Here is a 27,440-nt window from a genome sequence, read left to right as displayed (position 1 = left end):
TGAAATTATATGGCACAAGAAGAAGGTCTATATAGCCAAGTATTCAAAGACTGGGATGGAAAATGGTATAAAATCCTTCATGTTTGGTTGCATACACAACTAACTGAGCTGCCAGCTGATAGACACATTTCAGCTGAGCAAGTGTGTGTTGGTACTTGCACTCCCAAAATATGAATGACTTTGAAACTCATAATTCAACTTTAAGTTTAGGTTATTGAATCTGAACTTAGATTGATGAGTTTGATAGACACAAAGGAAGAAAGATTATGTACCAGGAAATGACCTTTTCAAGGAGCTCACGATCCAGTGAGAGAGTCATTACTCAATAGCATGCAAAACGATTTGAGCAGGGATGGCAAATGCTGGCCACATAGGTTGTCACCAATCAGTGGACATCTCTAGTTAATACCAGTGGACTGAAAGGCATGCTGAGTCCTTCTCAACAGTTACTTCCACTGGATTGAAGTATGCATAAATACCAGAACTGTTTTCCATTCATGAACTGGAGGGTCATTGGGAGTAAAGACTGGTGGGGCCTGATTAAGTCCGATAGAAGCTTAGAGGATCAAATCTTATGATTAGGACAAGAGGGTAGGGAAGGCTGGAGAAATGACTCATTTCTGCCGGGAGGACTACTGTGAGCCAAGTCACCAAGAGAGAAAGCAGAAAGGTCAAGCAGGAGTGGGGAGAGAACAGACTGTATGGGTCACAGATTGTGCCATGCCCTGAGACCACCTGTGAAGCTGGCCCTGGTGAGGGGCAATCTGGCAAGCTCAGCAGAGGAATCAAGATACGACGGGAAGTCCAGAGCCACTTTGGGTTATCAAGCATGGCACCAATGCAATGCCAGTGTCCTAACGAAGAAAGGACACTACTGAAGGACGCTGCTGGGAACTTTGAAGTGTGAGCCAAGCAGACAATTGCCAAGTTACAAGGAGCAAGAACCCAGTAACATGTTGCCTTCCCCAAACTGCCACCAGGCAGCATTGCAGGGGCAGATAAGACCCCAAAGTGAGGGCAGCATCGGGATCTAAACTGGGTCTCAGATCTAGAAGAGGCAGTGGGAGACAGCCTAGAAATTATTCCAGGCCTGGAAATATGCTATCTCAGACGGGTTTCCCTAGAAGCAAACCTTGAGGTGGGCACTCAAGTACAAGTGGGTTATTTGGGAAGTGAGGAAAGTGGTCCCAGGAAGCGTAGTAGGAGGCAGGGGAAGAGAAAGAGGGAGGAGAAGGCAGCCTAGAAAGCCTGAAGGCATGGGCTATGGTCTAACTATTCTGAAACCACTACGCATGCACATGAGAATGAATGAGTGAATGGCAGGTGGTGGGAGCTGGTTTCTCACTGTTAGAGTGGGAGGTTAGAGGTGAGCAAGGGGAGAAGACCAGAAAGATCTTTGTGGTACTGGATTATGGTTGGAGACAGTATGAAGTCAGGTTTACAGGTGGCTACCTATGGAAATGCATACAGGCATGTGGATATGCAGAAGCTAGTCTACAGGTGTACCTTCCCTTGGTGAGCCTAGCCATAATGTCAAGGACATTCAATATCCAGCTTGTAATTTCTAATACCATTCTCCAATAAAAGGAAAGTGGCCTTAGAAAACTGGCCAATTCTAGGATTGAGGCAGGACATATATACAAGATTAACCTGGAGCATCTTATAGTACCTGAAAGTAAGGAAGTGGTCTTAAAAAACCTCAAAACCCCACATTGATAGAGGTGTGTTCACATGACACAGAGACCAACTAGAAGCTCCCAAAGGCCAAAGCCAGGACAATTTGAACAACAAAATAAAGTAGTATTAGATTATAATCTGCTGCAATCAGCTCACAATAGGTTAACTTGAAGAGAAGGTGATGCAGAACTTTACCAAATAAAAGAGAGACACAAGAGAGGAGATAAAGATGGGACCAGGTGACTCACAGCTTCTGGAACTGAGAGCCTCAACCCTAGTTTCCACCTTGTATTTATTGTAAACTACTAAGCAGCTGTTTGCTATCAGAACTGCAACATCATCTACAATAATAGGGAACAACTGCAACATCTACAATAAGGAACAACTGCAACATCTACAATAAAGAACAACTGCAACATCTATAATAGAACAGGTGTAACATTTACAATAGGGATCAGGTAAGCCAGTTTCCCACTACAATAATCCAAAGTATAAAACTTAATATTCTCGTAATCTTGATATAAGTTAATGATTGACTACATAAATAAAATGGGGGAGAAGAGATAAATCTGTGCAGAAGAATTCTAAAAAGAAATATGCAGACACCTGACAATCAAGGTGGGAGAGCATAACTCCCTTCTCCTTAAATGAGGGCTATGCATAGTGGCTTCCTTCCAAAGAGGAGGGAAAGTGATGAAAGACAGTAACTTTACAGCAGAGAAACCAGCAAACAAGCCCCCTGCCTCTCCTCTTCGTCACGTTGCAGGCGTGCTTCCTTGCAAGGATGAGAAGGACGCTGCACACCACGGCCTTCTCCCACCACCCACAGCTCCAGTCTAACGAGGAGGAAGAACCCCAGGCAAACTCAAATCAAGGGCTCCAAACCAGCTTCCCCAAAACAGCCAAGGCCACCCAAAGCCAGGAAAGTCCAAGGAACCATCTCAGCCGAGAGGAGCCCGAGGACATGTGGATGGGGCCGGGGACAGAAAGCAGGAAATTCAGCACAACCCAGGACACACAAAGACAGCACGGCCTTTAGTTAATAATAATGTGTCGATAGGCGCTCATCATTTGTGGCATGTGTGCCATAGTGATGTAAGAGGTTAAAATAGAAGTAGGGGTGGGTCTACTGGAACTTTCTTTTCTACCTTCTCAACATTTCTGAAGATCTAAAAATATTCTAATATGAAGAGTATATTTAAAAATAAAGGTGTGTGGGCAGCTGGGGACCCTGGAGAGGGTGGAGCATATGCCTCGGAAGGTGAGGAAGCTGAGGGGTTCCCGCTCCGCCTGTGCTTAGCCCCCAGTGCTTCCAGTTGCTCCACAAAGCCAGGAGGAAACATCCGCCCGCACCTGAGCAGCGAGAGGCGAGGGGCCATGGGCGCCGGTCGACCCCTCAGCACGCGCCTGCCAGGAGGGCGTCCTGGGTCCGCCGTTTCCTCTCCTTTTTTTTTCTGGTAAGGGGCAGCCCTGCCATTTATGTCATCTCTACAAGGAAGGGCTTTTTGAAGAGAACTGTGCTTTTTTCACCAGCACACCCACTGAGAAACGGTGACCCAAATTGCATTTACGTTTGTACCGTGTGGAAACTTCTCGTCAGGTTACTGTCAAACCCACCCTGTGCCATCTTCCTCCCTGTGCCTCCTCAGGTAGAGACCCGGCCCTCGGTCCAGCTCGCGGCGGCTGGAGCAGAGACTTGCTGGCATTTGCGCCTCCCTGGAGGACCTGGGTGCCCCACCCTGCCACCACGTGGGACAGTAACCTGCCTAGGCAGGGGAGGCGCCAGGTCTAGGCAGGGGAGGCGCCAGGGCCGCCCGGGCTGCTCGCTGCCCCGATTCCACTGCGTGTGGCGCAGGCGGCCTGTCAGTCCTGCCGTGGTGGCCTTGCCGGATGGCCCTGACTGGCTTGTTCTGGGGAGAAACGTGTGGTTAAAGGGCACCAAAGTACTCATCGGGGAACACAGCCGTGCACCCAAGAGCAGCCTGGTTTCTAGCAAAATGTCAAGTGACTATTTGAAAGGAAAATGGAAGCAAACTTTAATTATCAGGAAAATGAAAGGAAAATTGTGGAAGCGCCACAATTTTCAGAGCAGCCACCCTTTCCCTCTGTATCTCCTTACAGCGTCAGCGCAAGGAGCTGGTACTCAGGTAGCCCGAAGCAATTGCCTCTCAGTCCATCTGCCCCTTTCTGGCCCCTGTTAATCTTTTTAACTCTGTCCCCACTTACAACCTTGCTCATAATTTATGCTCCCAGAACCCCTTGTTTCTGCTTGTCTCGCCCCTCCCTCGGTGCCTTTTTGTTTGTCTGAGGCTAGGTTTGTGTCTTGCTTTCTCCTCAAATAGCCCCTTCCCCTCCCCGGCTGCAAGCCCAGGATATCATTCAGTGCTAGCGCCTCCCTCATCATGGTCCCTTCTTTCCTTCAGGAACCAGGTACTTTAATCTGGGTTTATGGTGACTGGAAGAAATGGAGATCCATTCCAGGGAGCTAAAGGAAGGGGAGAGTGAGGAGGTGGGGGTATTCCAGGGGCCCAGGGCCAGCTCAGCTGCAGGGAGCGGGATGGGAGGGTACAGGCTTGGGGATCCTGGTGCCAAAGGGCCATCTCTTCCCTTGGCATTGGTCTCTCTCTCTCTGTGTATGTATATCTCCTGTTTCTCTTTATACACTGCTTCCATCACCAGATTATCCAGGCTCTTCACCCTTTTGTTGATTTCCCTTGTGAAATGAGATGCTGCTTTACTTCTTGACAAATGGAGTAATCTGTTGGCTTTCAAAAATATGGGAGTTGTCGGCAGCCCCCGCCTTGGTCCCTTTCGAATGTGTGTCCTGCTGACTGTCCACGCGCCCTGAGCCTCGTCTCTTACACACGTGCTGAGCTCCAGCTCCCTGACTGCGCGTCGTGTTGTCTCTTCAGTTGAACCTGAACTGCCTTATCCTCCTTCCTCCCTTCCAGCAACAAACCGTTAGAACCTTACACATTTCTCAGTGTCTAAGGCTGGTGCTCGCTCCTCGAATAAGCTGGTGCAGCCCCTCTGACTGGATTCTTTCATTCCAAAAATACCCAGTGCTTCTCCAGGCTCCATGGGGGAAGCAGTGGTGAGCGTGGCAGACGTGGCCATGCTCCTGTGGCGCGCACAGAGTAGTACGACATAATAAGGGGGATACTGAGGCCACAGGATGCTTGATCATTATACACACTCCATTACTTTCCTATATACCAGCAAAAATAGTTGTAATTTGAAATCCAAAGAGTTTAAAATAGCGTCAAGATGAAATACTTAATCATAAATCTGACAAAATAGATATAGGACCTATAGGCCTAAAATACAAAAACTCTAAAGAAATCAAAGAAGATTTTTAAAAATAGAGATATATTCCATGTTCATGGATTGGAAGATACAATATTGTCAAAACATCAGTTTTTCCCAACTTGATCTTTAGATTCACTGCAATCACAATTAAATCCCAGGAAGCTGTTTTGTAGAAATTGACAAACTAATTTAAAAGTTTACTTGGAAAGGAAATGGCCTACAGTAGCCAACACAACACTGGAGAAGAACAAAAGACCTACTGTAAACCTACAATAATCAAGACAGAATAGTGCTAAGTAAAGAATAGACACAGAGCAATGGAACAGAATAAAGAAACCAGAAATAGACCCAGACAAATAGATTCAACTGCTCCAAAGATCAGTTTGCCTTTGACAAAGGAGCAAGGGCAATTCGACAGAGAAAGGATAGTCTTTTCAATAAATTGTGCAGGAACAATTGGATGATCATGTGCAAAAAAAAAAAAAAAAGAACAAGTAGATATATACCTTACACCTTCCTCAAAAATAAACTGGAAATGGTTCATAGATCTAAAAATAAAACACAATACTTGAAAACCTCTAAAAGAAAACAGCAGAAAAACTAGGTGCCCTGGGCTTGGTGTTGGGTTTTTTGATACAACAATAAAAGCATGATCCAAGAGAAAATAATTGATAAATCAGGCTTTATTAAATTAAAAAAAAACTATATGAACTCCTGCTCTGTGAAAGCCAATGTTAAGAGAATCAAAAAACAAGTCACAAACTGGGAGAAAATATTTGCAAATAACATATGTGATAAAGAACTTGTATCCAAAATAAAGACCTTTTAAAACTTAAAACTCAATAATAAGAAAAGAAACAGTCCAATTAAGAAATGGGCAAAGGATCAGAACAGACACCTTACCGAAGAAGATATAGAGATGCAAAATAAACATATGAAAAGAAGTTAAGCATCATGTGACAAAAACTGAAAGTTCAAACAACCATTAGACACCAGTGCATATCTATTAGAATAGCTAAAAGGCAAATAAGTGATCACACAGAATGCTGGTGGATACAGTGAAACCGTGTGCTCAAACTTGCAGGTGGGAATGAAAAATGGTGCAGCCACATTGGAAGATGGTTTGGCAGTTTCTTACAAAACTAAACATAGTCTTACTATAGGATCCAGCAGTCACACTCCTTGGTATTTACTCAAGTTATTGAAAACTTACATCCCCACAAAAACCTGACCGTACAGGTTTGTAGGAGCTTTATTCATAGATGCCAAAAACTAGAAGCAACCAAGGTATTCTTCAATAGGTGAATGGATAAACAACTATGGCACACACGTACAATGGAATATTATTTAGCAATCAAAAAAAGTGTGCTATCAAGCCTGGAAAAGGCATACGGGAACCATAATACATATTTCTAAACGAAAGAAGTCCATCTGAAAAGGCTACATACTATTTGATTCCAACTGCATGACATTCTGGAGTAGCCAGAACGATAGTGAGAGTAAAAAGAACAAAGATTTCCAGGGGTTTGGGAGGAGGTGGGGTGAAGAAAGGGAGACTTTTAAAGCAATAAAACTGTTCTTTAAGATACCATAATACTGGATAAATGACATTATGCGTTTTTCAAGACCCATCAAACTTTAAAGAACAAACATGGAAGCTTAAAATGTGCAATTGGAAAAGTAAAATCATTTAGGAGGTCAAGGGACACAGGAAAGAATGCAGACTATGGAAGAAGAGCATAATGGTCTTGCAAATGTGCGAAAGGACCTCGCTGAAGGGGTAGGGGAAGAGGAGCTAACCTAAGTAACTTGGAAATGAATGGAGTCTATAAGACTGAAGGCAAAAGAAATGGCACAAACACTGCAATCTAGTTGGTAATGTTGGTTCCCATAGGTTTGTGGGTTAACAAGTCTGATACTACTATAAATGTATACTGGAATTGACCAATTAAGTAAAGGGTTATTCACTGTTACACAGGGAGGTTCCTAGGTAGTTAGTATGACCCAAGGGACGATGGATTAGAGTTGGAAACATCAGTATGAACTCACGTTTAGCTTAATAGAGACACAGATGAATACATATAGAAGTAGTTCTAGGTATGTGCATATACATGGGTTAGTACATTTGCTTGTATTTCTGTGCTGTCAACTGAGAAGACAAAGGAAAGGATGACCTAGTATCACCGAGTACTCCTACTCCAGATCTTGGTTTCTAATACCATGCTCCAATAAAAAGAACCAGGGCTCCCAGGAGAAATGGTTAATTACCAGACTGGGGAAAATGCAAAATAAGCCTGGAGCATCTTGTAGTGCCAGAAAGTGAGGAAGTACTCCAAAAAAATCTGCCTTGATGGTGGTAAGGCAAAAGAGCACAGGGGCCAACAGAAAGAGCTCCCAAGGACCAGAGCTGGAATAATTTGATCAATTAAATAAAACAGTGTAGCATTATAAACCAAAAAATAAAATAAATATCATGAGTCCATACTGCTATAAATTAGTTATTGGATAAACAAAAAAACAAAGAGGGAGTAGAAGAGAAATCTATGCTGAATTCCCAATAATTTATGTGGCTAACTAGCCCCCGTGATGGGAAGCATAGCTCTCCAGGGCTTAGGAGCTGAGCACACACAATGGTTTTCTTACAAAGAGTACAAAATAGAAACGGGCCCCAAAGAGCAGCTTTACTTGGAGAAACCCAGCACATGGCCTCAGCCAGAGGATCACGGCCAACATCAGCCCTCATGCCCCTGTGCCCTTGACATGATTGGAAGAGAAACCCCTCCTCCCGTGGCCTTCCTCCCACTGATCCACAGCCGGGCATCATGAGAAAGACATTAGATGAATTCCAAGGGTAGAGCATCTCCCACCCAGCATTCCTCAAGATTGCCAAGGTCATCAAAAGCAAGGGGATTCTGAGAAACTGTCACAGAAAGAGGAGTGTGAGGAAACATGTCAGCTAATGTATTGTGGAATCCCAGGTGGGATACTGGAACAGGAAAAGGACATTAGGAAAAACAAAGGAAGTCTGAATAAGCTATGGGCTTCAGTTAACGATTACCAGTATCACCTAATTAGGTGTAACCAATATGCCATATCCCTGTAAGATGTTAATAGTTGGGAACATCTGCGTAAGAGGTATATAAGAACTCTATTATTTTTTCAATTTTTCTGTGTATCTAAAATTTTTCCAAAAACTATTTTATAATAAAAAAATGCCCTAAATGAAATAGCCAAGATAGACATTGCTCAGAAGTGCAAGTTAGATTTTTCTGATAAAAATAAAATTTGATTATCATTCATGTAATTAAAATAAATAATTGCCACACACATTCTCAGGCTCTGGGAATAGAGCAGTGGACAATGAGACAAGGTTCTCATGAGGCTCATAATCTTTCCTTTGTACCATGACGCTACCCCAGTGTTTGCAGTGACACGTCAGGTTCTCGGCCTTGTGTTTTCTATGAGCTCGTGTTTGTCTTAAGCTCTCCCTCCATAGTATGACCTGGTTTCAGGGTAAAGTCCCAACACCTAGATGTGGCACCTGGCAGAGCATATGATTAATAAATTTAAAAAATTCCTTCCTTCACTTATCAAACGCTTCTTGTACATCTAATCTGTGAGAGGTCAGTGTTGAGACAAAACTCATGGCTCGAAGACCTAGTACGCAGCCCCAGGCCTCTCCCTTTGGGGCAACGTGCACAAAGGAAAAACAACCTGGAGCAACCCCTGGGTAAATATGACCATTGAAAGTTAGAAAGAATAAGGAATTTGCACCATATGCTCATGGTGATGACATTTATTTGGGTAGTTTCCTCGGAAGGAGACTTATGATTCAGTCCATCTATGCCCCAAATGCAGTGAATTCTGTGGACAGTGACTTTGTTAAATAATAAACTGGCACTAATGACAGAAAGATCATGATAATTTATTGACAGTGCTCATAGAGATGGGGAAGGGGTGGAGATATCTCCACAAATTAACCCTTTTCTCTGATCATCCTAGTCCAGAAAAGGCTGTAGCTGAAAATGAAGAGCCTTGGGATTTGGGGAAGTTGTATTACAGTTTGATTTGCTTTCCCCCAGTGTTTCCCACAATCAGACCACTCGCCCAGTCCCACTATGGCCTTTTCTCAGTCTTGAAAATGCCAGGCTGGCCCCTCTTCCCCACCCAGTCCCAGCACCCTTGTACCCCCCTTCCCCACCCAGTCCCAGCACCCTTGTACCGTCATTCATTCTTGTTGGAACCACCATCACCACATTTGTCTCCTTCTTGCATTTTTGGTTTTGTTTTTTTAATTTATTTTATTTTATTTTATTTATTTCTCTCTCTTCCCCCTCCCCCCGCCTGCCCCAGTTGTCTGTTCTCTGTGTCCATTTGCTGCGTGTTCTTTTGTCCACTTCTGTTGTTGTCAGCGGCACGGGAATCTGTGTTTCTTTTTGTTGCGTCATCTTGTATCAGCTCTCCATGTGGGAGGCGCCATTCCTGGGCAGGCTGTACTCCCCTTCGTGCTGGGCGGCTCTCCCTACAGGGCACACTTCTTGCGCTTGGGGCTCCCTCGCGCGGGGGACACCCCTGTGTGGCACGGCACTCCTTGCACGCATCAGCACTGCACATGGGCCAGCTCCACATGGGTCAGGAGGCCCGGGGTTTGAACCTCAGACCTCCCATGTGGTAGACAGACGCCCTAACCACTGGGCCAAGTCCATTTCCCTGGTTTTGTTTTAAATGCCACCACCTCAGTGAAGCCATCTCCGACCAAGGCACGGCTCCCTTTGCTCTGGAGGTGAGAAGTCCAGGCTTTGGTCCACGGAGCTGGGTGCAAATGTGGCCACAGCTCTGTGGGAGGAGGGCTCTGGACATTCTGAAACTACTTTCCTGGCACCATCACCTGTAAAGCTTGTAGTTTCTTTCGCACAGAGCCCTGTGTGTGGCACTGAGTTGGAGTCAGAAGTGTATGGAATGTGGGCAGAACTGAGGCAAGGGGTAGAGAGACACACATCAAGACCCAGCACGTAATTTGTACAATTGGCCAGGAATGGCTGGGAATGGCAGTACAGAGGCTCAGGGCAGGGGGATGGATCCAGGAAGGTGCGGCCGGAAGGACAATCTCACCCGGCATTCCCAACAGCGGCATCCACTTCAGCACCTTGGTCAGCTCCCAGGAGCCAAAGACCTGGACGGCTATGAGAAGACTTGTTCTTCACCTCTCCAGGAGGAGCAGCCACTCGGGATAAAACGCAGACTCGAGTACTAACAGTCGATGGCCCAACATGAGCTCTTAGTGTCTGACATAGATAAAATAATAATTTATCCATCCAGGAGCTACATCTTCTCTGAGAGCCTGATAATGGGCCAAGGACGCCTTAGCTGGATGCAGAGCTCCGCAGGCTGCCTGCGTTTGCCATGGGACGAGAGCCTCCCTGCAGAGTTGATGCAGGTGGATTGCCCTGCTCGAGGCACCGCTTCACTGTGGAAGGAGCCTCTGCAGCCGGGGAGACTTGGGCTCATCTCCCAGCTCTGTCACTCACAAGCTGTGTTACTTTGAGATAAAAACTAGTGGAAATAAAAGTTAAAAAAAAAAATTAACTCCTTGAGATTTCTGGTTCTTCACCTCTCTAGCTTACTGTGTTGAAAGAACAGGTACTAATGTCCACAAAGGATCTAGCTCAGTGTTCGGCACCGGGACACAGCCAGAAAATAAGCAGTTATGGCTTAATTTGATTTTTACATAATTTTCTTGAGGGCAAATCTCATCCAGGGACCAGGTGTAGGTTTGATGCAAAATCAAGGTGCTGGAAATCTAGTGAGGAGATGTGGAACTGCGGGGCTTGTCCTGGAAGCACATGGAAGCACACTCTTTCCAGCAAAGGGCCTGGCGCCCGGGACTCAGGTACAGACTGGCCAGGGCTGCAGTGTTTCCTGAGTTCATCCACAGACGATACAGTGAATAAAGTGTTTCTTGTGGTAACAAAATATCTAGGTTTATTTTAGTTTAGTGAGCAAGGCCACCTGGGAAAGAGTTTGGGTTTAGCTTTTTGGGGGGTGGGGTCCGATACTGTATCTAAAACTGAGAACTGAGGAAGGGTTATCAGCTCCAAAACCCTCCAGCCATCTTGCTGAAAGCACAAATGTAGGTCTAGTGCTCTAGATGCGGCACGAAGGAGAAATATTAGCTTGATTTTATTTCAAGGGCAGTGCCCACCAAGTACATCTCCTTCCAAAACACAGAAACAAAACCCCCATCATTTCCTAACCCGCTACATTGAACTCAATGTGGGCTCTACCTGGGAAAGAACAGGTCAAGCTGGCCTAGCTTATCAATAGTGCATAATTAACACAGGAAGTCCATCACAAAGCACTGCCTTCCTAGAGCTCTGTTCATCATTGTCAAAGCAAAAGGCTGGCAGAACCCCTGTGGGGAGACCCTTGAGATGTTCCTGCGGTGGTTACTGCACCCTCCCTCTCTGTCAGCAGTGAGTAAAAGGCTGCCTTCTACAAAGCCACTATTCTGTTTCCTTTCACTGTCCTGTCACTGCTGAGTTTGCATGGGGGCTATTGTGAGAGACTCTAATTGTTTCCAGGAATAGGCGATTCTTCCTGAGAAAGCTAAAAGCCCCACCATGTTCCCATTGAGATCACTTGTGGCTCATTCCCTTAAAATATGTAAATATGTCACAGAGGCTCTGTGGAATGCACAGCCTGCAGCTCTCTAGGCTGATTGCTCAGATGTGAGGACTTTATGACAGTTCTAGCACTGAAGATGGAAAGAGAGAGGGAGGGAGCACAGAGAGGAGAGAGAAAGAGAGAGGGAGAGGGAGAGGGAGAGGGACAGACTGAGAGAGGGAGAGGGGGGAGGAGGAAGAGAGGAGAGAAACAGAACACAGCACCACATTCCTCTTCCTTAAAAGAGATACCAAAGTTGACAGAGCCATCCTTTTATTTCTGTATTAGGGTCTCCAGAGCATTCTTATTTAGGTAGCAATCTTTTAGAAGAGATACCGTTTTCAGAAAAACATACAAACACCTAATTCACTGGGGTAAAATTTGCCATGGCGATTTTGTAGATGAAGAGCTATTTTGTAGTGTTTTGTGAACACGACATTTTTAATGGTTGTAGGCTGATCCTCTTGGTGGATAAGTTCCCATGGCTCCTGGCAGAATTCCCAGGCCTTCGGTTCTTCCTGTAAATCATGGGCATCAGGATTCATCCCCTTCAAATCCTAAAGCAAAGGTCTTGGGTGGACTTGTCCTTTTGGGTACCTGCCCTTTGTTTCCAGGGCAGAGGCTCGGGTGGTCCCTGGGTAACCCTAGGTGAGGTACATCTCCTGGTAACTCAGTGCCTGGTGTGTAGCTCCTCCTTTTTGTCATCTCATTCAGTCCTGAATCTTATGTCCAGAAATGGAATGGAGACTACTTTATACTACATTGTCTATGATCAAATGCAAGGTATTAACCCTCCCTGTGAATTTTTAATTTAATATGCCTCTGAGTCTTAATGTGAAGCTACGATCTTTTCTCATAAATGTTTTATCTCTTAGATAAAGTGATAAATTAAATCTCAGCAAAAATGCCCATGATCCCACTCTCTATGTTACATCTTAAATCCATACTAATTCCCTTCTATATCCTCAAGTATTACTCTAGAATGTAAGTCTCACAAAGTTGAAGAGTCTGTTTTACTCAGTGCTGTATCTATTATCTAGAATTGGCTGGCATACAGTAAGTTTTCAAACAAAATTCCTTTAGTGAGTGGATAAATGAAGGAGAGAATATGAAGATTTAATTTTTCTATGTATTTGTGGTAAATAGGCAACTTTATATTGCGCATGTCTTTTAACTTTTTACCATACTTACTTTTCTAGTTTCCTGGGGTTTTTCTTAAGGCTGCTCTTTTGCCTCTAACCTCCTCCCCTGCCCCCATGAAATACCCAGTGCTACAAATATCCCCACAAGACTTTCTCCATAAACATATATTCATATACTAAGGCACATCCATGTAATAGTTTTTTGTTATTTGCTTTACATGAATTTTATCATAATTGACACATATTTCTATAACCGGCATGTAATACTCAACAAATCTATCCATGGCAGCACCCTAACTTAAAAACTCTATTATAGAGCTAACTCATTAATTTTAATAGTGGTGTAATATCTCACTTTTATTTTGTATTTATTTGTTTACAATTCTTTGATCACTGTAATCAATGCTGTAATAATTACATTCACATGTTCATTATATTTTACAATGTTTTGTATAACATAAATACACAGTAATTGTAATCCTTAAAGGAGATGCAATTTAAAAAACAACACAAAATAAAAGCTTAAATAGATGTTGCATGATTCCTTTCCACAAAATGTAAGGCAATTCGCCTCCATACCATGAAGCTAAGATCACCTGATATAGAATAGGTCAGGACCAAATCTAAACTGTGGTATAAGGAAAATGTTTGTGTGTGTGTGGCCATCACATCTTTTGAGAAACCCTGATGTCATAAAGAGAGGATGAAATGTGGGGCATTTGGAATACTGGAATGAGGCCCTCCATAAATTCATCTCCACATAAAAACAATGAAAACACTAACAAAAATTGTCAAAATCAGCTTTTTTCAGAGCTCTAGAATTAACCAAAGGACTCATCCAATCTGAGAGGCATTTATTCAAGAAAAACTGCTGAACTTCACTAAGAACAGCAGGGTTTTTACTTTGCCCTACTCCCATCCACTTCTATTGTGCTCTAGGAGCTAATCACTGGGTGCCAAATTACCAGGAGATGCTCCTCACCTAGTGTCACCTGGGGACTACCTGCACCTCTGCCTGGTTTTAAGGTTGCTCTTTTTAAGGGTAGCCTTAAAAACCAGCAGCCTCCAACTGCAGTAGCTGTGACAAGTAGCAGCCTACAGCCATGAGAAAGACTGGGTTTGGAGTTCCTTAAAATGTCCATCCCAGGAGCATTGTCACTATTTGATCTGTCTCACTGCTCCTTGGAAAAGCCCCATTCCCAAGGTTTTGTCATTATTTGACCTGTCTCAGAAAAGTCCTTACCCCATGGTTTTTATAGAAAACAAATAGCAGCAACTGTTTAACATTGTATGTGCCTGAGGGTGTAATACATATAAAGGAAATGGAAGGTTGGCCAGAAACATAAAGGAAATAGGGCAAAGAGATGTTTATATGGGCCCTTGGACAAATCTGATAAATTCTTAGGATCTAGAAGGCCATGATCATGTATCCCAGTCTCTCAACTCTGGCTCACCTTGAAGTCCTGCACAAGCAAGAATTGGAAAGCTAAGACAAATTTTCAAATTGTGAGAGTGTTGAAGGCAAGGCTTCAACAGAAGTCTGCATTCCAAAGGTACTACATTACCTAAAATGACCAGTTTTCAGCAACATATCATGATATATGTAAAGAAACAGGAATGTATGACCCACACTTAGTCTCTGAGGCGGTAAAGATACTGTATTTTAGAAAAATACTTTAAATCAGCTATTTCAATAGCATTTGCAAATTAAAGGAAAATGTGTCTAAAGAACTGAAGAAAAGTATGCATTCTCACTGAATAGATAATAATTATGAAGAGATAAAATTATTTTAAAAAATAGGCATTCTGGATCTAAAAGGGACAGGAAGGGGCAGAAAGAATATCTGAAGACATAACTTCCAAAATGTGATGAAAAACATCAATTTATACATCCAAGAAGTTCAATAAACTCCAAGTAGGATAAACTCACATAGAACCACATCTAGACACATCATAGCCAAACTATTGAAAGACAAAGACAAAAGAGAATCTTGAAAGCAACAAAAGAAAAGTGACTCATCATGTACAAGTAATCTTCAATTAAAATTAATAGCTAACTGGTCAGAAACCATGGAGGCCAGAAGACAGCAGATGACATATGTAAAATACTAAAAGTAAAAATTGTAAAGAATCTTATATCTAACAAATCTCTCCTTTAAAAATGAAGGTGAAATTAGGACATGTCCAGATAAACAAAAAGGAGAATTTATCAGCAGCAGACCTGTTCTATAAGAAACACTAAAGGGAGTCCTTCAGGCCAAAATATAAGGACATTTCATGGTAAATTAAATCTATATGAAGAAATAAATAACACTGGTCATGTTAACTACGTAAGTAAAATACAAAAGATACTTTGAATGTATGTTTGTGATTCTTTTCTTCTCCTATGTGACTTTAAAGAGAGCTGGAAAAGCAACAATTACAAATCTGTGTGAAGGACTCATAATTTCTAAGACATAATTTGTACAGTGGTAATAACACAAAGAAGGGGGAAGGGGAGAAAGTTATGTTGTAGCAAAATTTTGGTAAACTATTGAAATTAAGTTGATATTCATTCAAGCAAGATTGCTTTAAGTTAAGAAGATAATCATACTCCCCAGGATACCAATGAGGAAGTAACTGAAAAATTTAGTAAAAGAAACAAAAAAGGGCATAAAATTCTACACTAGAATATATCTATTTAATGCAAAATAAGGTATCAGTTAAGGAGCAGAAGAATATAAAAGACATGGCCTACAGAAAACAAATAGCAAAATGGCAGATGTAAAACCTACCTTATCAATAACTGCATTACATTTAAATGGACTAAGCAATCCAATTCCAATCAAAAGTCAGAGATTGAATACATGCATTTTAAAAAATGATCCAATACATGCTGTCTAACAAGACACACTTTACATTCGAAGACACATACACACAAATGTTGAAAGTAAAAAGGTAGAAAAATATATACCATGCAAACAGTAACCAAAACAGAGCTGGAAAGACTAAACTAATATCAGGTAAAACTGAATTTAAGACAAAAATTGTTACTAGATATGAAGGTATATATTTTACAATGCTGGAAGGGTTCAATCCACCAGGAATATGTAGCAATAACAAACACAGATGAACCTAACAAAAGGGCCCCAAATGCCTGAAGTACAGAGAGAATTGAAAGGAGAGATAATTCAGTAATAGTTGAAGCTGGTGAAAGGCACTAGATTACTACAATGCTTGAGGTTTGCTTTTATGGAAATTATGTTCCAGTGGACTTCATAGAGTTCTGAAAGGCCACCCATCAAAATGTAAATGTGCGTTCTGAAAAGGCCCCTGGGTTAAGCAATAATATTTTCTCTTACAAAGCTCCTGCAGAATTGAACATGGGAATTGTTCCTTCAGAATGGACATGGGAGAATAGCAGAAATAGGAAAGAGTCTCAGAGACCAGCGGGCTCTGCCTGGGTGGGAAGGTGCTAAAGACACACATTAGCATTTCTTCTAACGTGCTCAGGAACAGCTCATTCATTTTCTTCTCTTTGCTGGATGCTGACTCCCCTCCTAACAGTGTCTGGTGACCTCACAAAAGTACTCCAAGTGACAGCCATGGCATCTGCTTGTACTGGCAAGCTGCCTCCTTATCCCCTGGAAAAGAGGAACTGAGCTACAGAAGAGGATCATTTTCTAAGATACTTTGGTCCAGTTTTCAAGTTTTGTACTTTAAAAAGTTAATTACATAAGTAAGAGATGAATAAATTCTCCTGTCAAAAATAGAATATTCCAAATAAAACTAATGTCACTATATGTATTTCTCTAAGTTCTTAAAAATACCTTTATATACATCTATATATTTCCAAAGAAAAATACACTTTAAGTATCATTCTGAAAATTTCTCCCCTCTTTTACTCTACATTATGTTTGTTGACCCAGTTATATTGAAAGACAGATGCCATCTCTTTCCTTTTAAATTACATATAGTCGTCCTTCACTGAAAAAAATACTAGTTTTAAACTAGTATCATTTCTCTGTTAGGCTTTCTCTCAGTTTTCTTTTTTCTGTCTCCAAGCAATGATGTCTATGTTTTAAGTAACATTTGGTCACCAATGTGATTAAATAGATGTAACACATATTAAGCTAACATTGCTATATTCCTTGGTTGGAACTTTTTTGGGGAGGTGGAGTGAATCTTGTAGTATTTTCGGTATACTTTACTCATTTTTTGGTCCACAAAATGGATATATTTATTTTTTAATTCAAGAGTGTATTTTTGTTGGCCCAAAGACTAGAGGAACTCCAAAATAGTCCTCCTCATCTTATTTAATGCCTGGATTTCTAGGAAGATCATTTCTCCAGGGTCATATCTGACAGGGAAGCCTCAGATGTCCCATTGGACTTGGAAGGATGTCTTGTTGTGAGGTGACTGCTGTGACAAAGGAGAACAAATAACCTTCGATAAATCAACTCCAAGAAATGAATGCGAAGAGCCCAACCAATAAATCAAGCTCAACAGCTAGGGGAAGAAATCTCAGGCTTACCTCAGAAATTCCCTTCTTCCTCTCAGCCTTGGCAGGCAGGCTTCTTCTCAGGGTAAATGTAACAAGGACACAACTCTAAGCCCAGCTGAAATTCAAGGCCAGCCTTCATCAGGTCCAATCAACGAAGCAGGATTGCAAGGGCCTGTGACAGTGTCCCCTCAAAAAAGATAAGCTCCAGGCATAACCCCTAATCACCAGCCTCTCATGAATTTATAATTTTGAAGACACTCTTGTCTCGGCCTCAAGTCATTCCTTTCTCCCATTTCTTCACCTGACAAGTCCACATATCACCTCTTCTTGGAAGCAAGTGATGGAAGCACTCCTTCTTCTGGGTCACAGACCAGTTTTGACTCTTTGTGTAGAAAACATCACCCTCATCACCATCATTTTCCTTGTCAAAAATCATACTCTCATCTAGCATTCACTGTGTGCTTATTCTTAATCTGACACTCTCTTCAGAGCTTACGTGTATTTATGTCATTTAAACTTCATAATAATGGTAAAAGGCACTATCATTATTTCCACTTTACAGGTGAGGAAACTGAGGCAGAGAAAAAAGTAAATTGCCCAAAATTACATGAAGATCTTAGACTTTAAATTAATTGGATAAGGAGTGAATTTGTTTACCTCCTGATGTACCTTGAATATCCTCTTCTCACTTGGGCTCAGTTTTGGTAAAGAGACCAGCCATAATGGTACATCTAGGCCATTGCTACTCATGATGTAGTCCATGAGCCAGTGTCATCAGCATCATTTGGGAACTTGTAGGAGATGCTGAGGTTGAGCTCACCATCCAGACCTACAGAATAAAAGTCTGCCATTTAACAAAATCCCCAGGTGAGCTGCGGGCACAGGGGTGTTTGAGAGGTGCCATGCTAGTGTGCACCACTTTGAGCTTATACAGACAGAGGTCTCCAGCAGGCATGACCCCTGGTCTCACAGGACTGGACCATCTACAAGCCTGACCTTCCATTGTGCCAGTCTCAGGCAACATTCCAAAGTGCATCGGGGGTTATTGCCAAATTCCTTGTACTTGGGAAGCAGAGGAGCTAGCCAGAGCCTCCAGGGCAGCCTGCCAAATTCGAAGGGTGCAAAGCCTCCCAGCCTCACCCCGAGAGGAGAGATCATCTTCAGCCAGCTGCCCCCACGGGGGCAAGCTCACTGGCCTGACTCCCACTCCGTACAATTATTTCTGAGCGGATGCGCTGCATCTTTTACCCAGAGTGAAGGAAAATGACTATTGTGTTTGCTGAGTTCGTTCGATCCTTTTGAGTCCACGGATTCTTCATGCATAATTTGGGATAATAGAGTGAAGTCTGTTTCCATTACAGGTTGTTTCCAGAGTTAAAAAGCCAGAGTTCATGTAAGAACTGATGACAACTGAATGGAGTAAGGTCCCTAACACAGCTGATAGCATTGTGCTCATGCCAATTGCCTGGCTTGGATATCATGCCACTGTTACCTAAGACGTCAGCGTTGGGGGAAGCTGGGTGCATGGTTCAAGGATCTTGATGGATGGACCATTTCTGCTGCTTCCTGTGAGCCTACAATCATTTCAAAATGAAAGTTTAAGAAGTCCAGTAAGATCGCCCCGATCATGGGCAATCACGGAGGGGATTTTCGTTGTCTGCAAAATGCCTGGGCCTGGACAAATCAAGACAGAAAGGGAATCTTTGGAAGAATGTGGAGGAAAACTGTTGGTCCAAGGGGACTCTCAGAACAGACAGGGAAAGGACAGCAGCCTTCTGCTCTGAGGGTCTTGCTGGCAGAGCCTCGGTAAGCAAAATTACCTGGGAATCTGTCCGGGAGCCCCTGCTGGAGTGGGTGTGCTCCCAAGCTTCCCGTCACTTCATTGCCTGCTCCAGACTCGGATGCCCGGCTGGAAGCACGCTCCAGGCCCAGGGGAGGGCGAGTCCCAGTGGATCAAACTCAAAGGGTTCTGGAATAGGATTTGAGGGTACTGCTACCCAAAACTGATGAGCAGCCGAAGAAACTCTGTATTCCCCCGGAAGCTACCATGGAGCCAAGGGCCTCTGCGTGGGGTGGCGCTGTGCGTGCCCCAGGCCCTCCGGCACAGCGCACTGTGGGGCAGCAGAGACGGATTTCCTGGCACTCCCTGCTCTGTGACTTTGGCTTTTGGGTGAATGTGTTTATATTCCCATGGTGCATTCTTTGGAAAGTAACTTTTCTCCGGTCCAGTGTTCTTTATCTCAGAAGTACTGCAAGTCCACCGTCGACCTTTAGTATACACAGATGTTTTTTTTTGAAAGAGGGGATAAACAATTGCCACCTGCAATCCCCACTGCTACTATCTAGTTGCATCCCTATCTTTCTCACTCTTCTTCAAGGCATGAACTTGGTGTCTTCTCAAAAGACTTAAAGAAGCCCACAGGGTTTAGGACTTGGAAGTGCCCTGTCTGTCAATCACTTTGTTAAGATTTTTTAAAATTCCTGATGGAAGCGCCCCTGCGCTCCCTCCCCTGGCCGGCTTCTCCGGGGTGCCATGGAAAGGAGCCTTTGACAGTTTGTGCGCCTCACAATGACAGCTTTCAGGAAACTCACATCCTCCTCTCATAAACAAAATATAATAATTGTGTGCCACACGGTCTTCTATCGTGGGGAGTGACTGGAGACATCTCGTTTTAGAAAACCTCGGGAAAATAAAGTCTTTCTAGAACACGCGAAGGGCATGCCCTTGGCCCACCCAAACTGGTGCCCGCGCGCCACAGCCGGGAGTGTTTGGAGATGGCAGTGCTAATGGAGGGGTGACATGGCATTATTTTGCAATCCAGAAGGGCCCCAAAGGGGCTATGGGTGAGGCTGCCGGGTGCTGGGGCTGCCCGGGCTTGTTCCCACGGCACCGAGGTGAGTTCTGGGAACCAACAAAGTGATCGCTCAGCTCCCTCCCCTGCCAGCCTCTCACATCCCATCTCCTGAAACAGCGTGCCCTGCCCATGTGGCTGTCCTGCCACACCCCTCCAGGGCCAGAGCCCGGGTCGGGCTGCCTGACCACATAGGTCCAAGTCCCACTCATGCCCAGGGAGCGTCCCATGCCTGGACGGCCAACTGCCAAGTGCAGATCATGAGAGCAGCCCCATGGCACTGGCATGGTGTCGGCACGTATGGGTGGGCGCCGGCTCCCTGGGTGCCCCGGAGCCCAGCTGCTGCGCCGCACCAAGCCGTGAGTGAACAGTGTGGAGCTCAGGCTGCCAAATCTTCTAAATTCTCAGTGCTTCAAGGTTTCCCATGATGAACGGACAACAAAGGGTGGAGAAAAGACCCAGCTGAGCATCCCATGCGGGTTTCTCCTCTCAGCAGCCTCCCTGCTCTGACGGAATTGCCATGTTACCTGGAGCAGTATGATTTAAAGGGTTGTCTTTGGCTCAAGGTTTGTACCTGTGGACTTTGCATACAGGGAGGCTGCAGGTGCATAGACATCAGTGCATGTCGGCGGTGGGCGCCTGGCTGACAGTCCTTCTTTCTTTTGGATGGAGATGCCTCATCTCACATGCACAGACCCAGTGGAGGGCTGCTCCTCTCCTCCCCTGCAAACTCTTCCCCCACTTCCCCTCCCAAAGATGCAGGTGCCATTTGAAGACCACCCTTTGAACAACTGGGGCTCAGGGGCATGTTTCCAGTACAAAATCTGACAAGGGAGCTTCTGTGAGCTGAACAAAACCCACCGAGGGCCGTGGGCAAGTCAGAGGCAGCTGGAGGACAGGGGTGAAGCTGCTCGTGCCTGAGAGGAGGCAGCAGGCCTGAGAGCTGTTGCTGGCCCCCCTGTCCCCCCCTTCTTGGTCTCTGGCTGACTCAAGATCATGATCACCTGCTGTGTGGATTTGGTCTCTATTGAGCCGCCTTGGCCATGGCCCCACTCCACCTGCCCTGAGCCGCGCCCCACCTGCTGTGAGCCACAGCCCTGCGCTCCCTGCCTTTTAGGGGATAGGGCCTGGGGGGAGCAAACAGGTGCGGGAGGCCTGCCAGGTGTTCCCCTGGACCTGCTCTGCTCAAACCAGCTCAACAACTCTACCTGACCGCCCTCGTAAGTTCCCAGCACGCGCTGAGGCAGGAGCGCTTTCCCGCCCTGAATGCAAGGCTGTTCGCGGGGGTGGAGGAAAGCGCAGGCCACGGCCCTTGAGGAGCGGACGCCTGTGCAGGGCCCGCTGCCTGGCCCTGTCTGGCACCCCCGGGGGGGGCACTTCCTCTCCCCCTCCGTGAGCCACGCCCTACCGCGCCTGACTTCTCAGGCCCTGGGCCCGTGGCTGAGGGGCTTTTCCCGGCGGATCCACTTTCTCTGGCAGGAAGAAGGAAGTGGGGCACCCACGGCAGCCCTCGAAGTAATTTGTAATGGAATGGTGAACAGAGAGGTAAATTAATCTTTTTTAAGATGCAGTTTGAAACTCACCGTGGTTTTCTTTATTCCTTTTTTTTTTTCTGAGTAGATTTGTTCTTAAATCCATTAAGGCACTTACATTCTCAGAGCTGGGTTTATTTGGAATACTCTTTCAGTTAACGGTTTACCATGGAAATTTTCACGAACACAAAGAAGTAGCAAGAGCCGTAGAACGAACCCCCAGGCACCCATCAGTCAGCGTCAACGGCGGCGTCTGGAGCCTCTTCCAAGTTCTTCATTTTAAAGGTCTCGTTCTGTCTTCTGAAATCAGAGCAGACAGCACTGCCCGATTATTCCGTGGTGAGGCCGCCGTGGTTTCCCTGAAACCTCAGATACCACCGAGTGTGCAAAGCTGCACCCACAGGCCAAGTCACTGTCCTCAGTGTGTGACCAGAGGTCACCAAGCCCAGGCCTTCAGGAGAGGCCATCTCCAAAGCGCCGGGCGCTGCCGCTCGCGGCTCCATGGTTGATTTGTGGCTGGAGCTCGGCTTCTCTCCTCGTGAAGCACCTGCGAGATGCCCCTGGCAGGGCTTGGGGACCCGGGGAAGGAGCCCGCACAGCCCAGATCCACTTGTACCCACTAAAGGTGTGACCTTGAGGGAGCTGTGTGCCTTTCACCTGCCGGAAGGGGTCCCCGTTACTCTCACAGAGCGGCAGGGGCTGATCTGGAGTTGTGGACCTGAGACATTGCTCCTGGAGAACGGGGCTCAGACTGGGGAAGGGCAGGCGAACCTTGCTGTGTATCCACAGTGGAGAGCTGTAGGCTGAGGATGCGGGCAAGCAGGGAGGGACACAGATGAGCCCATGGCAGGGCCTCCCTCGCGCAGACACAACGAGCGGGCGAGGCAGGGGAGGGCGGGAGGGGCGAGCGTGGAGGCGCCCGCCCTTTGCCCCGTTCTGAGCAAGAAAAGGATTGCAGAACTCCCCACTGCTGCCCGCCAGGCTGGTCACCAGGGCTTTACTTATTCAGAACACATGCAAATAAAAACTTGGGGATAACGAAACATCTTAAGTGTCCCAAACAGGCAACTGATGATACGAATTACCCCTGGCCCATGTGATGGAACAGCAGGCCACCATTCAGAAAGGAGCATGAGAGTCTGTACTCGGCTCGACAATGTTTCCCAGAGATATGGTTTAGACGAAAAGTCAGTTGTTAAGAAGCTGAAGATCTAAGTTTGTGATCCATGTGTATCCCTGCCTTGATATTTATTTGTACACAGGAAACAGCCTAAAAGGGTATCAAAGTGAAATGCGGGGCGCAGATGTGGCTCAAGCAGTTGAGCACCTGCTTCCCACATGGGAGGTACCGTGTTCGGTTCCTGTGCCTCCTAAAAACAAACAAAAAAACATGCAAACAAACAAAAAACCAACTTGGATAGCTGAGGTGGCTCAGTGGATTGAGCACTGGCTTCCCACCTATGAGGTCCTGGGTTCAATCCCCAGTCCTGGTATGTAAACTAAAAAAGAAATTTTTTAACAAAAGAAATGTTCACATTCATATATCCATGTGTCAGGGTTCAGAAGCTCATTCTTTTATTATTATTATATTCTATAGTCTCTGGATATACACACACATGTACAAACACACACATATCACAATAAACATACTTTATTTTATATACAGAAAGAACACAACTTTTAGAGAGGACAAAAGGCCCCAACTATTAGAAGAGGAAATGGAGCAAGTGAACATTCTGGAAGTTCTCTTTCTTGTAGGCTACCTCATATCTCCCTTCAGCTCAAACGCTAAAGCTGTTTTTCATAAAGCTCTTCATCAAATTGAAATATGTTTTCCCTAAGCGTGCCTGCCATTTCTCAGCACCCGTCTATTCGGCTGTAACTACCAAAACCCAGCTTTTTGGTTCTCAACCATGTCTCACGAACTTTGCCTTTACAGCCGATGAATCCAAGAATGATATTGCCCCTTTGCCAGTGGATTTAGTGGTAATGGAAGCCAAAAAATCATGGGATTATTGTAGCCACCTTGACTATAATTCCTTTTTCTTGGAGACCACTGGGGGATTTCTGCCAAATGCCCTCCCATGGGTGAACACGCCGCTCTGACCTCGCAGCAGGGCTGCGTCAGGGCCCCCCATCGTCCTCCCTTCAGGAAAAGCCGGCGCAGCCTTCAGACACGTTATTTGGGAATCGGTACTATCTGTTTCTGAGAGATCCTCTCTTTCTGTGGCATTGGAAGAAGCAGCTCGAATCAGAGGGGAGCGGATTCTGAAGCCAAGGAATCTATTACCTAAATTAAGCCCTTTTAGGCCATTTTTAACGTTGATAAATTGGGAAAGTTGCTAAATGAGACTGAGACTATAACTCATGTTGGATGGTATGAAGAAGAATTTAATTTAGCTGTATCTTCCTAGAAAAATGCCAGAAAAAAATCACAAACTGAAAATAGTGGTTCTTTTTAAGAGAATGAGTATCAGAATTGGAGAATTAACTGCCTTGAGACAATAGTGAGTACTTAAGTTCTCCGCAAAATTGCAGCAATAAATCATTTAAAGGCAAAGTAAAATTTTCTCCAGTGGGTCTCCTTAACGACTGGCAAACTTAAAAGACTAACCCGGGCTGTGCAAGAAGCTTGAAGAGGTTGAGCTGTTTAGGAGGATTGAACTGGCTTAATTCTGCTCAAATTTACTTAACGTCGAACTTCTAAACGTCTCATCGGTTTATTTTTCCAACAAATCTAGATCAAATGTAATCCTCCCCCGACTCACTGGAGGATTAGGGGCACTTAGTGCCGTTGTAAGGCCACGGGGCCAAATTTGAAAGTGCAGTATATGGACCCCTGGGAAGTGGTTTCAAAGGCTTGCCTGTGGATCACCAGATTCAGGATCCCCTGGGGTCCTACTCCCAGCGGATGAATCAGGATCTCGAGGGGCAGCCCAGGGAATCTAGTTTTAGGAGCCCCCTGAGTGGCTTTTATGTACGGAGAAGCTTGGGGTACACCGGGCTGGTGAGTGCATTGAGTCTCATCTTCCCTCCTCCGCAGCAGAGGTCGGCAAACTTTCTCTGCGAACAGCCAGATAATAAGTATTTTAGGTTTCATGGGCCACACCGTCTGTTGCAAGTACTCAACTCTGCCGCGGTAGCACAAAAGTGGCTCTGGGCAGGGTTGTGTGCCAATAAAACTTTATTTATAAAGCAGTCGGGGCGGCAGACTTGGCCCAGTGGTTAGGGTGTCCGCCTACCACATGGGAGGTCCACGGTTCAAACCCCGCGCCTCCTTGACCCGTGTGGAGCTGGCCCATGCACAGTGCTGATGCGCGCAAGGAGTGCCCTGCCATGAAGGGGTGTCCCATGTGGGGAAGCCTCCTGTGCAAGGAGTGTGCCCCGTAAGGAGAGCCGCCCAGCGCGAAAGAAAGTGCAGCCTGCCCAGGAATGGAGCTGCATACACGGAGAGCTGACACAAGAGGACACAACAAAAAGAAACACAGATTCCCGTGGTGCTGACAACAACAGAAGCGGACAAAGAAGATGCAGCAAATAGACACAGAGAACAGAGAACAGAGAATCAGGGTGGTGGGGAGGGGAGAGAAATAAATAAATAAATAAATCTTTAAAAAAAAATAAAGCAGTCGGTATTTTTTTTTTTTTGCCTACCCCTTCTCTCTAGTCGCTTCCCCTGACTTCAGCTGTACTATCATCATGGCCGCTACTGTCATCGTCACTGTCACCGCCACCACCCTTCTCCTCATGGTGCTGGAGAACAGTCACCAACTCAGCATGTCCTCAGAGCCCAGGGCATCTCTTCTCTACCTCTTTGGAAAGTTGCCGCCTTCTTGTTTAGGGTGTCTGGCTTGTTTGGCCTTCAGCACTACTCCTGGTCATCTACTCTGGGAGACAAGAAGATTCTCCGGGGCCCCGGGGTCTAACAGAGAAAGCGTAGATTGCTCTGACCCAAGAACCTGGAGGGAATCGTGTTCGTGCAGGAGGCAATAGGCGTCCAAGCCCCCTGCCGGGCTGCTAGGAGAGGCTCCCCCGGCCTGGCTTTGAGATGCTTCACCCCTTACAAATCCCACTCCCACCCCCTTCCCGTGTCAGTAGCGACCGAGTTTTTATTTTTGAAGAACAAATCAAAGCTTAATTCAACAGTCTGCTGTCGCAGCTGGTGCAACGCCCCACCCCTCCCTAAAGCATCCTGCGTGAATATTTTTACGTCGCTTGCTCGACCGCACCGGGGGCAGAGGTTCTCAGATGTTTCCTCTCGGGCGCAACTTACAGAGGCCCAGAGTCATTCAGTGTTTTCGCTGAAGAAGTGAAGAGCTCAGAGCTCCTCTCCGCCAGTCAACGAGTGTGGAATGGAAGCTCCGTGCCGGCCTGGCGCTGCCTGGTGCCCTGTGGCATTTGATGGCCCTACGCGTCACTGCTCTTCCAGCAGAATTGCTGGCTTCCCTGACCGCGCTCTCTGACATACTTGCGAGGCAGGATTTTCCACCTGGTAGTAAAAATCCCTGCTGTTTGGTGGTGCCGGCGTCAGTGCTCCCTCACCCCTTATCATTCGTGCAGAGCAATTTGAGAATCAGTACACGGGGTCCTGCCTGACACCCAGCTCAGTGGTATCCCCAAAAGATGCATCCGGCTGTAGCAAAAACAAATTGTGCATGTTCCCTGAAGTTTGTGGGTGCATCTGTGGAGGCTTCGTGGCACTCTGGGTTGCTATGGCAATGGGATGAGAAGCAACAATCCCACCACGATTAGTTCTTTGTTCCCAGGAGATTTCCCGCATTGCCTGCATGTGATGTGGGCAATCAGAGCTACTCAAACACTGGTCCCTGAAGATTATAAAAATGTAGGTGAAATTAATTAGTTTCTCTGGAAGCTCAGAAGAGAAAAGGAGCTGATGCTTCTTGACCAGCCCCTGTGCCTTAGATTGTGTGGAATCTTTTTATGAAATGCACACTCAAATTCTGCGCAGGGGCCGTTATTGACTTCCCACTGTGTCGCAGCTGACGAAGCTTAAGCAGCTCACACATCCAGTCTGTGGGTGGAGCTCAGGGCCAGCCTCAGTCTCCTTTCCTGCAGAGCCCAGGCTACCTCCTCTGATTCACACCCTAGGGGCATCCCTGATAGCGGGCAGACTGTGCACCAGTAACCATTACTCATAGTATCTCCAGACATCCACAATGTTGGCAAAGTTCTTGTTAAGCCTTTTTCTCTCATATGATTCCAAGCTGGGCAAGGCAACCTTCCACCAGAAAGAAGGCAACTGAGCAGGGGAGAAGGGAAGGAAAATGGATGGGTAGAGAATATTTTCTCCCATGTTCTTAATAAAAGCCTCTAGAGCACTTTTGTCTCATCCAGTCCATATGAGCCCAAGGAACCAAGCAAAGGGCACGCCGGTGAGGAAGCGGCAGGTCCAGGCAGGGTGGCTGGGTGCAGCCTCAGCCAGGGCCCAAGTGCCCACATACTGGGTGCTCCAGGGAGGTCATCAGCACAAGAGCTTTGGAGAGAGGCCGACTGCAATTTGAGTCCAGATTCTGCCACTTTCTACGAGACCTTGAGCCAGTCATTCAAACTTGTGCTGCGAGGGTTAAATGGCATCGTGTACAAAAGTGCTTTGAGCAGAGCTTGTCAGACAGGAAGGGCTATCAAAAAGAGCAGGATCTAAACGTGCTGCTCGAACGATGGCGCTTGCTTTTCCGTTTGGGGGCTTCTTTGTTTCCCGAGGTTGCTGTAACAGATGACCATGAACTTGTGTCCTTACCCAGCTACAGGGTTTCCCTCTCAC

Source organism: Dasypus novemcinctus, chromosome 24, assembly GCF_030445035.2.
Source record: "Dasypus novemcinctus isolate mDasNov1 chromosome 24, mDasNov1.1.hap2, whole genome shotgun sequence".
Lineage (NCBI taxonomy): Eukaryota > Metazoa > Chordata > Mammalia > Cingulata > Dasypodidae > Dasypus > Dasypus novemcinctus.
This window is presented reverse-complemented; position numbering follows the sequence as displayed.